At 39.7% G+C, this 13,331-nt stretch overlaps 1 protein-coding gene across 9 annotated transcripts in view; it reads right to left on the bottom strand.

Moving 5' to 3' along the window:
- Window positions 1-13,331, bottom strand: part of LOC139371197 (polyhomeotic-like protein 2) — a 93,236-nt gene that overhangs the window by 40,335 nt on the left and 39,570 nt on the right. For 5 of the 9 annotated variants that reach the window (XM_071111374.1, XM_071111378.1, XM_071111380.1 and 2 more), the window contains exon 1: window positions 3,045-3,167. The exons of 3 other annotated variants lie outside the window; for them this stretch is intronic. The gene's annotated coding sequence lies outside the window, so the exon portion shown is untranslated. Of the gene's footprint in view, window positions 1-3,044; window positions 3,195-13,331 lie in introns of those variants that run through there. One more of the 9 variants, XM_071111376.1, reaches the window with a different exon arrangement.

The raw sequence follows: 13,331 nt of genomic DNA, 5'->3' as shown, positions 1-13,331 counted from the left end.
AGCATGCTACAACAACAACAAACAAAAAAAAATCGCCCACACCAAATGTAGCCCAGAGGACCCGCCTGCTCTTTCTCTGCTTTTCTCTACATCTTCAATTAGAACAATACTACACCCAGCTGTTAGGTGCTAAAACCCTACTGACTCCCCCAGTAAACCTCAATAACAAAACCACATAACTAATTTCATACTGAACATTCCTCGCTTACTCCAGTCTATAAATACCTCTATCAAACAGCACCCCCGAAGCCACAGATTATCAGCATGGTTCAAACCAGACACTATTCTATGACTCAATCTCAAAGGAATCGTTCCCCTATGTGGGACTAAACAACAAAGGGAAAAATAGGTCAGGCATGAGCAATGGTAGTGACTAGTGAGCACAGAGGATTGAAAGCACTGGGCTCATCAGAAGACATTTAGCAAGACTCTGCCAGCTGTGGGCCAGCCTGTCCCTGGTTGGACATAACTGAGAGCATGACAAAACCACCCTGGGGATGGTGGTTGACTTGCTTTCTTAGCAGTCAACTACTGTACTTTCAATGCAGCTGGGTGACTGGCCTGCTATGCCCTTGTTTTTTGTCATGATAGTCAGGGTCTCCCAAGGTCTCCCAAAATCCTTGGCTGGATGTTCTGCTCCCTCTGATATCATTATCAATGTTTTCTTGAGAAATGCTTGCTTTGGAACACAATGTGCTGTGTGATACCTCCACTTTGGGTCCTGGATGCCAATTGGCTGAAACAGCATTTCAGACGTGTATATTAGACACAAAAATACTTGTTTACTGTTCCATTTATGTTGGCAACCAGTTTACAGTAGCAAAAAGACACTTCGGTGGGTTGTGGTATATGGCCAATGTCATTTTTTATTTATTTTTTTGCTTATTGGTGCAATATGCAGAAATTGCTGCGCCATTTCCTGGTTGCTAAAAATCTAAATAGTTAACCTAATTTAAGTTAGTGACAAAACAAGCAATGCATAGTGTATAGAATCATTGTACCATCTAAACTGCTGTGAAATATTTTTTCAATAACCCCAAATATTGTGTTTCCAGGTGGTGTAAAAAACTGAAAGTTAAAAGACTAAAAAAACATCAGAACGGGAAACATAGAAAGTATATGCAGGATATATCTACCGTATCTTAGACTAGCTGTCAATGAGAATTACAGATCTATAACTAACATTTCTATGGGAATTTGGTTGGGTTGCCCCAAAAAGTTACATATTGCAGCTTTAAAGCATTTTTAGATTGTAATAAAAAGCGCCATAGAAAAAGTATTCATTATTATTAATATACCACACCCCATCCCCACAGATGTCTATTCAACATTGGTTCAACGTAATTTGAAATTACTTGGAAACAACGTTGATTCAACCAATGTGTGCCAAGTGGGTCAGGCCTTATTGCTTAAATACACACCTACTCTGGCATTATTGCTTGAATAAAGCTAGCCTACCCTTAGACATGAGCTGTCTCACTGCTTACTCTGAACTATGTCTAGTTTCAGTTAATAAAAGGAAAACAGCAACTCATGCTGTTTAGTTGTGGATGAGAAAATATGACTTTGCAGTTACAAGCCAGCAGACACTCCTAGAGCAAACTAAAGCCAAGCATCCATCCATCCTCAGAGAAGCCCAGACTACCACAAGGGTGACACGGTCTTCAATTAGCCCTCTTTCCCTGGGATGCAGTGGAGGCCCAGACTTAACTGATATCCCCCTGGTAGAAGAGAAGAGGCCTGTGGGCTCATGCAGCTGAAGTCTGCAGACACTAATCCCACTGTGACCAGGAGGTCTCCCTGTGGGGGATGATCTCTGCAGAGGTAAAGGATTAGCTCTCCATGAAGAAGTAAATTAATAACAACTTTGATGCATCATGGGTGGGACAGGGGCAAGTCTAGCGGTAAGGGCAGTTCCACCATCTTGCTTATTTACAGAGTAGACTATCAACCATAAAAATAATGCCACTTTATCCCAACAGCAGAGATTTGCATATTTCTTGAGTCTTCAGAAGTATTGAATACAATGGAATGAGTGCCTTGGCCAGCAGCAAGTTGTTGTCATATATTCGGAAATCTAAATATCCGATTAGGTTGGGTCAAATTAGTGAGTTAAGAACTTACACCCCCCCACACACACACACACAGGGGATGACTGTAAATTGTGCATGCTCAAATAGTAATCTACACACTACTCAAAATAATTCTCCCAGAGCACTGTGACCTGGCATCCAAGGGAAGATACTATGTCTATCCCATAATACTTTCCTGTCATACTGAGCACTAAATGGGAGTCCCAGTACAATTAACCTCAAAAGCCTTGAGGAAATTACAGGAGCCTCACTGTAATAGTAGTAACCAATTTTTTTATTATCCAGGTTAACAGCTTACATAGTGACGATTGCTAGGTATGTAATATGCATGTTATATACCCAGACACACATTGAACAGAGGTGTGGGGTACTCATGTAAGCCTATATTTATATATTTGTGTAATTTGGGTCACAGAGAGCCAAGGGCACTACAACTAGCCCGTTACTACAATGAGCGTTCAGCCATAACGTTAACGTTACTGCACTTGTCAAAATAAGTAACCCCCTCCTCCCCCACGCCGTAGGGGTCGTTACCCAAGGGACACAGTCTCAAAAGGCACCAACCTCCCCCCTCCAAAAATGTCCAGGGAAGGTAGTGCTGGGTGTTCGAGAATGTACAACCCATGCAAAGGCACGAACACCACCTAGCTGATTCGAGCACTTTTGTTTTTAAATACACAAAATAGTTCCGTTTATGCCTGCTCATTGGTGTGTTCCTGTGTAATGCACAAATGCAATGAAGTTCCTATTGTTTAGCTAGCTAACTGCTAACGTCAGCCAGCTCTGTCAGGGCTCTGCCAGTCAGACACGGAAGGTTGTCTGCTCAATAAAGGTCCCTCCCGGCTAGCATGTACACGCTCAGACAAACACGGTCATTAACCGCAGAAGTACAACTAGAGGACCGAGGCCGATAACGAACTTTCATAACAAAATAAAATGTTGTTGCCATACCTTCCCCAAATGCCTTGTATTTCCCTGCTTGGAAATACTCTCGTGTTCCTTTCCTGTTACTCTACACCATCTCTGAATCTTGTTTTTTTTCTGATACAGTCGGAATAAACCAGCACAAGTGTAGGAGCAGGGGTGGGAGGAAAAAAATCTATGAATTAGCGTTCCAGAATATAACATGTGACATACATTCACCCAATGGGCAGAACGTTCAGACTACATGGTCGTCACTAGTTACCACAGTCACGAAGTATTTAACCCCGCATATTTATACAATTTATCTTCTTAAAATCCGATTGTAACTTAACCCTAACATTAACCCTAGCCTTGACGACACGGATAACCTTCTCCCTAACCTTAAATTAAGACCGAAAAGCAAATTTGTACGAATTTTTACTTTGTGACTGTGCTATCTAGTGGTGACCGTACTACTGAGACTGTCATGGTCTCCATAGCAACACAGAGGGATTTAACCCTTGCCGGGATTTTATTGGCTCATGCCCTTAAATTGTTAAGTAGACAGCGCAGTGTTTGAAAATAACGTATGAGCAAAAAGAGAGAGCGAGCGAAATAGAAAAGAGTGAATGTTGCATTGTGAAATATATTATTCGATAATGAGGTCAGCATCAATTCTGGATAAGAAAATTGTAAAAATTGGCATTTTCAAAATTATCATATAGATCTACAATTCTCTGTCATCTTCCACCAAATTATGGTAATATTGTCCAGAGTACAATTCAGGGCTGGGGGAAGGGATACACCCGCTGTATTATGTCAGAGGGTAGGGGTTACAATGCAGGCAAATGTATTCAAATGTCAGGGTGTAAGTGCTATCACAAATGCAGTGCATGATAACACAATAGGCTCTGTGGCAATGCTGATTGGTCAAAGATGTAATAGGGCATAGATGTCATCAGACGAGGCTGATGGGAGGAGCTGTAGGATGGGCTCATTGTAATGGCTGGAATGGAATTTATGGAACGGTATCAAACACAGCAAATATTTGGAAACCACATTTGACTCCATTCCAGCCATTACAATGAGCCCATCTCCCTATAGCTCATCACACCAGCCTCCTCTGGTGGCCATACAATCCCATGTCATTTGGGAAACCTCATTATGAGGCATGTGTGGGGCACGGAACCGTATCCTTGACCTCAGGGGGTTGTGCACCATCAGCCAGCCACCCCTTTGAAGCCTTAGTGAGATTTCCATAATTTTTCTCTCATTAAACCAATGAGAGGAAAATTTAATTTTCTGTTCACTGCATGTAAGCTACTGTTAAAAGTAGCATGTATGATTGAACAGAGGCAGATTCAGAAAAGCAAGTGTTGTAGTTTGAAATGATGACAAGGGATGGACAGGCTCTTTCTCCAAAAAATTCTGAAAGATTATGTACTTTTCTACATTTTTTTGTAATTCTTCAAAGCCTTATACATCAACTTTGAGTCATGAGGCTGAGGCTCGAATTTTGACCAATGGTAATAATATGAAGATAGAATAGATGAATTGCTAATGTTTCAGGGTGTGTTTCCTGTAACATGAGCAGGAAGTGCAAATGGAGTGCAAATGCTGAATAATTTATCAGAATACTACATATTTGGTTGGACCATGAGTTAATTATCTGCTCTTTCACAGCCCCCTTGATACCTACCTCCCAGAACCTTCATAGATGTGAGGTTTCAGTAACTTGGTTATTCCCAAAAGACCCGTTATTATGAGCTGAAAAGGCAGACAGCAGGATAATGCAATGGTATGCAATACCGCAAATCAACTATGACGAGGTGTGTTCAATACACCATTCTGCCATATGAAGCAAATGTGTGTATTGTTCATGAGAATCTTAATGAAATATTAATGATGGCTACCTCAGCTTAGTTGATCCCCTGGTTGACTAAAAACATTAGCCTGTCGTCTATGAGCCAATCCATTTTTCTCATATGCACCAATGCTTTCAACAGCAACATCATTAGTTGAGCATGCAAACTCACAAATCAATATAGAAACAGAATATAGTCCTAGATCTGAAACTAAACAGAACCCGACATGGATGTGTCTACAATAAACTGTTGTGAGTAGAAGAGTTAGAATAATTGTTTTACAATCCAGTGCAGTTTGGCTTTCTTATAACACCAGATTCTCTGTTGTGGTGCTGTTGTAGACCAGATGTGAGGAGTTATTAGAGAATGGGCTTATTGCATATGAATCACCCAGTTAGTTAAGCACGGAGTACATTCACAGTCACCAAGTGGACAATATTTAAACGGTGTGTAGCTTATCAACCTCCTGAAATGAGCAGCAAGGATCACAAAATAACACAGCCACCTGCTGGTGGAAAAATAAGCTGCATTACTCAGGATGTGCTACCCTATTTTTACAATGATTAAATTAAATCCACATGAAACCCATAACCAAACAAAAGGAGAACATAACAATCTACATAATACAAAAAAGGGCCCACAATTTGCTCAGAGCTATAAAGTTGTAAAATACCATCTCTCTGAGGCACACCATCTCTCTGAGGAACACGATTTTGAGAGGTGGCCTAGTTGTGAATTCAATTAAGAAATCTGAGATACTGCCACAAGTTCACTGAATGGCCTTGTATAAAGTGAAGAGAAAAAAAACAGTCTGAAACCCCATGATGGGCTGATGGTCTCCCTGAGAAGCTAATGGTTTCATAGCATTAGTGCATCAGGTGATGAAAAAAGAGGAGAGAGAGGGACTGTTGAAGACAAATGAATCATCAGTGGGAGGCTGAGACTGACTTTATTTTTACTCTCTTCACCTCTTTTTTCTCTCTAGGATCATAGATTCAGAAGACTGACGCTGTACTCTCCTATAACAGATGGTCTTTCTATTAACTTCATTGTTGTGATAACAGAGACTTGAGGATGACTGTTATCAATGGGGTTAAACAGATGCAGATCATCTCCACAGAAAAAACAGCCTTGGTGAAGGGACCTTATGATACAAAGGTAAGCACCTGTTGATTTCATTGTGCAATGGTAGGCCATTACCATTTATACTTATACTTTTGTCAATGTAGGGTACTCATATTACAATGTGGGGTAGATATACTTTGATGAACGTGTTTGATTATTGGACCTGGTTACTTTACAGTGAATATCTTTCAACTTAGATCTTGCAATCCCTTCTATTATAGTGCAGTAGCTAAAGGGTGCATAAGTAATGTATGCTTTATTGAATGAGTGTCAAATAAATCAATGTGACAACAGGTAAGCTGAAGAAATTCATCACACAATATTTCTGTGGTACCGTCAGGATCCGGAAAACAACACCTACACTGTGTTGATAGGAGAGAGTCAATGATGAGGGACAAGGCTTGCATTCCTGTGTAATTAGATCATTGTTTGGTATTAAAGCTGAAATAATGCATGTAGTGTACATACCGAACATATTTGACTGGTTAGTATAGGATACAACTGTAACAAAAGCTGATATGGGCGTGGAAACATTTGGCCTAAACTTACTGTGACTCATGCATAAGAGTTCTGCCAGTCACAATTCCACTGACGTACCAGTCAGTTTGAACTGTATCTGCTGGTTACTGTGCATCACCCATAAAACTAAAGGGGGTCTCATATCAGAGGGCAGAACTTTCCTCAGAGCAGATTTATTTTGGCTCTGTTGGTTGCCCCAGAGTAAACTCCTGCTCTTTCCTGCCAATGTGTTGCAGACAGTAATCTTGTCTGGCATGGAGATTCAAGGCTGCTACTGAATGACCAGCAGCATGGTCAGGTCACAGAGCCTGTAAATGTACACCATTTGTAAGTTGACCTTCATAGAAATAGACCTATCAACTTAATATCTTATTTCATTCATATATCAAAACTGCTGAACTCCATGACTATGCTATAAAACACAATCACTAAATTACTATTACATATATTCCAAAACGCTATACAGTATATCATTTTCAGAAATGTTGGTAAATGAGCTTTTATTGTTTGAAGAAATTGTGAAAGAAATTGGTGTGTTTTTTCACTATCTAATCATATCATTGGGTTGTTCAATGACAGACATATTTGTTTAAAATCTATCACTTACTTGGTTTCATTTCAGAGTGACAAATAATCATGTTTTCTTGCTAAATGTCTCTCAGAGAAATAAGTAGTACTGCTAAGTTTTACACAGTCAAATGGAACAAATAACTACATTTTAAACAGTCAAATGTAAAAAATGTGACATCAATATTTGTAAAAAATTGTAATATCAGATCTGGATGTAAAACATCTACATTGGACATTTTTGTCATTTATCAGATGTGCTTATCCAGAGCGACTTAAAGTAATTAATCTTAAAGGAATACATTTGTATGTCTCTGTGTCCAGTACGAAGGAAGGTAGAGGTAAACTTGCGAGCCAATGCTAACTAGCGTTAGCACAATGACTGGAAGTCTATGGATGTATCTGCTACATCTGCACAATGACTGTATCTGCGAGCATCTGCACAATGACTGGAAGGTGGTGAAAGTTGGGTGTGAGGTCGTCTGGCAGTACTGTCTGTGAGATGCTTGGCAAAGTGTGTGAAATGCCAGCAGCAGTACTTGGGTAAGTCTGAGAGGAAAAAAAGATACTACTACACTAGACTATTACACTACACCAGTGGTTCCCAAACTTTTTATAGTGTCATACCCCTTCAAACATTGGGGTCAGCGCACTCCAGCTGCGTACCCCCTCTAGCACCAGGGTCAGCGCACTCTCAAATGTTGTTTTTTGCCATCATTGTAAGTCTGCCACACACACACACTATACGATACATTTATTAAACATAAGAATGAGTGTGAGTTTTTGTCACAACCCGGCTCATGGGAAGTGACAAAGAGCTCTTATAGGACCAGGGCACAAATGATAATATAATAATAATCAATCATTTTGCTCTTTATTTAACCATCTTACATATAAAACCTTGTGTTGATTGAAAATTGTGAATAACTCACCACAGATTAATGAGAAGGGCGTGCTTGAAAGGATGCACATAACTCTGCAATGTTGGGTTGTATCGGAGAGAGTCTCATTCTTAAATAATTTTCCACACAGTCTGTGCTTGTATTTAGGTTTTATGATAGTGAGGGCTGAGAATCTACTTTCACATAGGTACGTGGTTGCAAAGGGCATCAGTGTCTTAACAGCGCGATTTGCCAAGGCAGGATACTCTGAGCACAGCCCAATCCAGAAATCTCTCAGTGGCTTCTGATTAAATTCAATTTTCACAGAACCGCTTGTTGCAATTTCGATGAGGCTCTCTTGTTCAGAAATCGGTAAGTGGACTGGAGGCAGGGAAAGAAAGGGATAATGAATCCAGTTGTTTGTGTCTTCCGTTTCGGGAAAGGACCTGTGTAATTGTGCACTCAACTCACTCAGGTGCTTCGCTGTATCACATTTGACATTGTCCGAAAGCTTGAGTTCATTTGCACACACAAAATCATATAATGATGGAAAGACCTGTGTGTTGTCCTTGTTAATGCAAACAGAGAAGAAATCCAACTTCTTAATCATAGTCTCAATTTTGTCCCGCACATCGAATATAGTTGGGGTGACTCCCTGTAATCCTAGATTCAGATCATTGAGGCGAGAAAAAACATCACCTAGATAGGTAAGTCTTGTGAGAAACTCAGCATCATGCAAGCGGTCAGACAAGCTTGTCTCTCAATTTAAAAAAAAAACTGTCAATACTTTGCTTTTTGATAACCAGTATGTTGTAAAAGCATTACATGGTCGCTGCCCATATCATTGCATGGTGCAGAAAATACACGAGAGTTCAGGGGCCTTGCTTTAAAAATGTTAACCATTTTCACTGTAGTGACCAAAGCGTCTTTCAAGCTGTCAGGCATTCCCTTGGCAGCAAGAGCCTCTCGTGGATGCTGCAGTGTACCCAAGTAGCATCGGGAGCAACTGCTTGCACGCACGTTACCACTCCACTATGTCTACCTGTCATGGCTTTTGCGCTATCTTGACCACTGAAGTCCATTTGATGTTACAAAGCTGTCCAGTACTTTACAAATATCCTCTCTTGTTGTCCTATTATGTGTCTCTACGCGGGCCTTACTTTTCTTTTAACCATTTATCCATTTTTGAGCAAATGAGCAGCAGCTATGTTTGGCTACATACTGTAACGGCCGTTGTTGGTGGAAGAAGGTGAGGACCAAGGTGCAGCGTGGTATGTGTCCATATTTATTAAATGAACACGGAAATAACAAAACTAACAAAGAGAACGACCAAAAACAGTTCTGGCGAGCACAGACACACAACAGAAAACAGAAAATAATCACCCACGAAACACAATAGAAAACAGGCTACCTAAATATGGTTCTCAATCAGGGACAACGATTGACAGCTGCCTCTGATTGAGAACCATACCAGGCCAAACACAGAAATAGCAAATCATAGAAAAACTAACATAGACAACCCACCCAACTCACGCCCTGACCATACTAAAACAAAGACATAACAAAATAACTAAGGTCAGAACGTGACACATACGGACCGTTAGTGGAATTCCAGCGAGAGAGTAAGGTTAATGTGATTGGATGTTAATTCTTTGACTAGGCTACCTGTATTTGACACTGTGTTGTTATGTCGTTGAACACTAGATGGTTGAATATTTTTGGCAGTGAAACAAGGCTACTCAGGTGAGAAAAAAACCTCACCCAAATGTATAGCCCCGTTGGAAAATATAAATGAACTGTTTGAAAATGTGAAGAAAAATGTTAAATATTTACACCACAGATCAAAAGTTTGGGGTCACTTAGAAATGTCCTTGTTTTGAAAGAAAAGCAATTTTTTGTCCATTAAATCCCACATCAAATTGATCAGAAATACAGTGTGGACATTGATAATATTGTAAATGTCTATTGTAGCTGGAAACAGCAGATTTTTTATGGAATATCTACATAAGCGTACAGAGGCCCATTATCAGCAACCATCACTCCTGTGTTCCAATGGCACGTTGTGTTAGCTAATCCAAGTTTATAATTTTAAAAGGCTAATTGATCATTAGAAAACCCTTTTGCAATTTCTCACATGGAATATCCTTAATTTCTCAGAACAATAATAGACTGACGAGTTTCAGGAGAAAGTTCTGTTTCTGGTCATTTTGAGCCTGTAATCGAACCCACAAATGCTGATGCTCCAGATACTCAACTAGTCTAAAGAAGGGCAGTTTTATTGCTTCTTTAATCAGAACAACAGTTTTCAGCTGTGCTAACATAATTGCAAACATGTTTTCTAATGAACAATTAGCCTTTTAAAATGATAAACTTGGATTAGCTAACACATTGTGCCATTGGAACACAGGAGTGATGGTTGCTGATAATGGGCCCCTCTACGCCTATGTAGATATTCATTAAAAATCAGCTGTTTCCAGCTACAATAGTCATTTACAACATTAACAATGTCTACCCTGTATTTCTGATCAATTTGATGTTATTGTAATGGACAAAAAATTTGCTTTTCTTTCAAAAACAAGGACATTGCTAAGTGACCACAAACTTTTGAACGGTAGTGTATATATATATATATATATATATATATATATATATATATGTGTTTTATTTTTTATTATTTAAAAATGTGAATCACATTTTCATTTGGCGTACCCTCGACGGCATTGTGCGTTTGGGAATACCTGCACTACACTATACTACACTATGTGGCAGGTAGCCTAGTGGTTAGAGTTTTGGTTACTGGATTGAATCCCAGAGCTGACAAGGTAAACATCTGTCATTCTGCCCCTGAGCAAGGCAGTTAACCCACTGTTCCCCAGGCGCCGAAGACGTGGATATCGATTATGGCAGCCACCCACACCTCTCTGACTCAGAGGGGTTAGGTTAAATTCGGAAGACACATTTCAGCTGAATGCATTCAGTTGTACAACTGACTAGGTATCCCCCTTTCCCTTTCCCTACACAATACTTTCCTTCACAGTCCAGGAGAACCCAGAGGTTACCATGTCCAGATGTGACTATTACTATTACTATATTACTATTATTATAGGAAGAAAAAAACATTCATGATTTTGAGTAAAACATCTTTGGTTTGAACAGATAATGTCTGTCTGTTGCTGTGTCTACAGTATACTGTGGTAATGTACCTTGGACTTGTGTTTTGATCCACAAGGGGGAGCCAATATGTTACAAACAGCTTGACCACAGATTTCATCAGTATTTTCCTAACTTTGGTCATACTGCCAAAGAGGGCACGGTTTGTTGGGCCCACTGAGTTATCATTCTTTCAGCGACTGATGGATTCACCAAAAGGATTAATCATAAAAAAGGTCAACACCCGAATCGACTTAAAACAGTGAACACTGGATTTTGACTTTTTTTTTTTACTAAGGTCCTACTTCATGAATCTCAAAATACACTCAAAAGATCAAAATAAGAATGACCTTTTAGAAAGCAAAAAAAGTACAAAGGAAAGCAATTTAGTACAAAGAGCATGTTGATAACACCACTGTGCTTCAGTCCCCCGCAGTCCTCTCAGATCATGTGTGGCTTTTGTGTGAGCAAATCCACAAACTTCATTAATCTTTTGGATCACATTAATAAGATTCAAACAGCTTTGCATGCTTGTCTGGCCAGCTGAAAAACATAAATGCAATAATTCAACTGTGACTCCATACCATAGTGACCAAAATCTGCACTAAAGATGTTCCTCTCTCCTGGGTGAGGCAGTCATCTCTGTTATTCAGTCTGGATTTCCTCAAAGGTTCAAAAATAGAGGGTAGGGAGGACATAGCTAATTGTTATTCCTGAAGTAACAAGCTCTATGGGGTTGTTTCCTGAATAGACAGTCTTTCTGGTTGATCCTCAAATGTTTTTTTCATGCTTCAAAGTGACTCTCATGATGCCTTTCTGAATGTTCCTGAATGAAAGGGCTTGGGAATGGCTTTGGAGCTGCCACTCAGATCCAAGTTTCCGTGTTTGTGCTGGATATCTTCAGTTTGTTCTTCATTGTAGCATACTTCGTCAATGGGTTCTCCTGAATAGTTGTATTTATAGGGATATCAGCTGTGTTGTGAGGAAGGATATTTAGTCTAATTCGGCCCTGCCATCCCGTCCCCAACAAGTCAGGGCATTGCAAAGCTTGAAAAATGTGTTCACTGTAATCTTATGGTTTGAAAAAAAAATGATATTATAGTTGATGTGTAAAAGAGCACTTTGTTGTCAGATGTAGGCCCCAGATAAGTAATGGTTCCCAAATTGTTTATCCTGTCCATCCTCTCCCAATCTGAAAAAAAAGTATTCATTAATACATTTAAGTATATAGAAGTACTGTATGTCCAGGATACATCTACTTTTGTATATTTTAAATTATCTAAATTGGAACAATTGTAAATCAATTGAATGGCTCCAAGTGGATCTTAATGCAAGTCAATAACCCCAAGCACTAATCAAAATCCCAAAAGAAATGGTTCATTTCCACAAAATCAACGACTTCACACTGGAAGAAGTTAAGCTACACTAAATCTAGCCTTAAGAAAAACTTAGTTTACTTAATTAAAGTTACTTTGAAAAAGTGGTTCACTAAATCCCAACTTGTTAGTGATAAATTATCATTTCTACACTGAACAAAAATATAAACGCAACATGCAAAGTGTTGGTCCCTTGTTTCATGAGCTGAAATAAAAAATCCCAGAAAAAGCTTATTTCACTCAAATTTTGTGCACAAATTTGTTTACATCCCTATTAGTGAGCATTTCTCCTTTGCCAAGATAATCTATTCACCTGACAGGTGTGGCATATCAAGAAGCTGATTAAACAGCACGATCATTACAGTTAAAAGGCCACTTTAAAATGTGCAGTTTTGTCACACAACACAATGCTACAAATGTCTCAAGTTTTGAGGGAGCATGCAATTGGCATTCCTCCTGCCACGACTGTCCACCAGAGCTGTTGCCAGATCATTTAATGTCAATTTCTCTACCATAAACTGCCTCCAACGTCATTTTAGAGAATTTGGCAGTGTGTCTAACTGGCCTCACAACCGGACACCATGTGTAACCACGCTTACCCAGGACCTCCATATCCGGCTTCTTCACCTGCGGGATCGTCTGAGGGGAAAAATCCATTCTGATTGGCTGGGCTTGGCTCCCCAGCGGGTGGGCTTATGCCCTCCCAGGCCCACCCATGGCTGCACATGCCCAGTCATGTGAAATCCATAGTTAAGGGTTTACGGAATTTATTTCAATTGACTGATTTCCTTATATGAACTGTAACTCAGTTAATCTTCAATGTTGTTGCATGTTGCATTTTTGTTCAGTATA

Source organism: Oncorhynchus clarkii, chromosome 17 (assembly GCF_045791955.1).
Source record: "Oncorhynchus clarkii lewisi isolate Uvic-CL-2024 chromosome 17, UVic_Ocla_1.0, whole genome shotgun sequence".
NCBI lineage: Eukaryota > Metazoa > Chordata > Actinopteri > Salmoniformes > Salmonidae > Oncorhynchus > Oncorhynchus clarkii.
This window is presented reverse-complemented; position numbering and strand designations above follow the sequence as displayed.